This window comes from Pinus tabuliformis, chromosome X (assembly GCF_031772625.1).
Source record: "Pinus tabuliformis cultivar Carrire ecotype Pingquan chromosome X, CPIR1, whole genome shotgun sequence".
Taxonomy (NCBI): Eukaryota; Viridiplantae; Streptophyta; class Pinopsida; order Pinales; family Pinaceae; genus Pinus; species Pinus tabuliformis.
In genome coordinates, this window is record NC_142308.1 from 568931764 (window position 1) to 568934707 (window position 2944).

Sequence of the window (2944 nt, forward strand, 5' to 3'; positions counted from 1 at the left end):
TCGAATTCTCCCTCTATATATCATTTTGGTATGTTCTTCAGTGCCCTTGTCAATGATCTCATCAAATGTTGATAACCTATCATTTGGTTCTAATAGTTGTTGTAATAAATGTCTCCCATATAGGTGGAACACCTCCAAGTGCAATTAGTACCAACTCTCTATCATAAGTAACTTCTATGGCAAACAAAAATTGATCTTTGAGTTGGGATATCCTTATGAAGTATGACTGCACAATCTCTCCCTTATTCATCTTGATGTCCTTGAGTTGATTCTTCAAAGAAAAAATGTGACTCAAGTTTTTTACTTCATACATCCCAACTAACTTATCATACATTTCCTTGGACTTCTTAAACTTTGCAATACAAACAATCAACTAATATCTTAATGAATCAATAAAATATTATTTGCTTTGATCTCACCTTTCTTGTACTCAGCTTTGATTGTAGCACAAACATTATCAAGAGGCCCGAGTACCTTGCCTTCATCATATTCCAAGACATTATTTTCATCCAAAGTCATCATTACCCACCACCAGTGGATGACCCCATAGGATAATTTTTCTCCTATATTTTTCTTAATTCGACAACCAGTAGCCCCTAAAAGCTACCAATGTAGCTGATATATGTGCTAGTTAATCTCCTTCCCCTGAGACAATCATATTCCACCTAGCCCATCTATCGAGAGTGTATGATTGAAGGTGGGCCATCCAATTCTTTCATTGTGCAGTCATGTGCTTATGCTTATTTTTCCATGGGCACATTGGGTAAGGATTATTGGGTGTCTTGGAATGAGGAAGGGTTTCGTCTATATTCTTTTTCCCTCACCTTAAATGGGGGTTAATCCTCAAACCTAGTCATGTGGGATCTGCCCTACTGGCTTATAGCTTTAGGATGAGAACTATTTAGGAAACCCTATTTTTTATAGCACAATCCCATTTTTCCATTCCACATTTTTCACTCACCTCCACACATTACATGACTTATTTCATCATCTTCCCTCTTTGGGTACACATCACCATTAGGTCCACAAGGCTCTAGTACTCCCCCTCCCCTTGTCCACATGTCTAGGTTGGGCCTAGAACATTGCCTTGAAGGTTGATGTAGCTAAAAACTAAATATTAAATAGTATCATGGCCACATACAAAAGGAAATAATACTAGAAAATGAAAAACATGGTTGAGACAATAAAATTTAGTATATGGGAAAATTCAAACATGGGATTTATCCCTGATCATTAGGGTCATCACCCTGGTTCCTAAGGACCCCTTGAGTGATCCCTGCATCATGAAAGAACCCATGCATGTCCCAGTCCCTGGATGGTGATGAAATTCCCCACCTTGAGGGGGGTAATCACTATTATATCATACACAACATGCTCTCATCCCATGGAGCCCCGAGAAATAAAATAAAACAAAAACAAATAAAAGGAAAAAGGAAAATGAAGAAGGGTGGAAAAACAAAGGCTAGGGTAACTCATGTACCACCATTTCTCCCTCCTACATTCAAACATCTAAATACGTGGACATACCTTATGATTACCACCCTTGACCCCATCGAATTTGGCCTTGAGACCCCTGTGTCCCAACCCACTTCATCACTTTCCACATGACAACTACCACTTGAAGAATGTACCTTGGACATGTACTTACCTCTAGGGTGCTAGGAACACCCAATAGGGTTTTCTATTAACCACTCATACCGAGGGAGGTAACACCTTACATACTCAAATCCCCTAAATTGGAAGGTTAACCCACTACGAAGTCTCATTTTTGCCCTTGACTCACAAGCTTGATTCAATTATGTCCACTAATGAAGTATTGTACCTTTGGGTGAGGAAATGCATTGGATCTTATACAAGATTGGTAGGTGGCTTCATCATGGGCTGGAAAACTTAACTGGGACCCAAGCCCACCAAAGGATCATATTGACACTTGTAGGGGATGCATTGAGAGCCATAGGACTTTTTCTTGTGATATAACATTGTCTCATATTATGGGCGCCCTCAACACCTTCAACAACTTTCTCATTGGCCCACATTATATGAAAATGATTCACTAGGACCAGAAGTGACCCTAGTTTTCTTAGAAGTATATAAAGGGTTTGGAAACTGATATAAGGCCTAGATGAGGTTAGAATCATCCTTGAGACATGATGGGGCAAGCACCATCTCTTTTTCCCTCACTTGGAGCAAACTACGCGCTTATTTTTCATTAGAAGACCCATGATACCACTACTTATGGCCCATAGTCATTTTGTAGCACCACATGATGATTTACTTAGAGATCAAGGGGCCACCCCCTTTTCTATCATTCATGGATCCCTCACTCTCATTGTGGCACCTTGAGGACTCGACGAGGCCCTCCAATGACCCTTTTACACCATTATTTCATCATTTTGGCTCACATTTGGATGGTTTCTTCTACACTTTATGAGCCACTTTGTGGGCTTGTCACCAAGGACTTGTTATTTTAATATTATTTAATAATTTTACGGGTTATTAGGCTAATTTTAATTAGTATCAGGATCATATAAATAAACATGACTCTCATTTATGATAGCATCATCATCATCACTTGGATATCTCTTGTAAAAATACTTCACACTTACCCTTGGATGCTATTGGAGACTTCTATTGATGCATTTCGATATATTTGGAGGATGAAATTTCAATATTTATTAGGCCTACTTGTTTTTCTATGGATGGATATATATCTTGTCATCTTGTAAGTTTTATTTTCTTAAATATCTTCCTTGGAATAATGTCTTATGTCTGGAATTATTGTACTAGCTAAATCTCTTGTGCCCCAACTTATTGAATATCCTTATCAAATATTGTTTGGTTTAAATTGCACATGTTACTCATTGAATGAATGAATGTTCCTAGTGGATGGGATTTTGTTCATTTTCCATGAAAATCCATATATATTTAGTAGGCAATTTTTCAA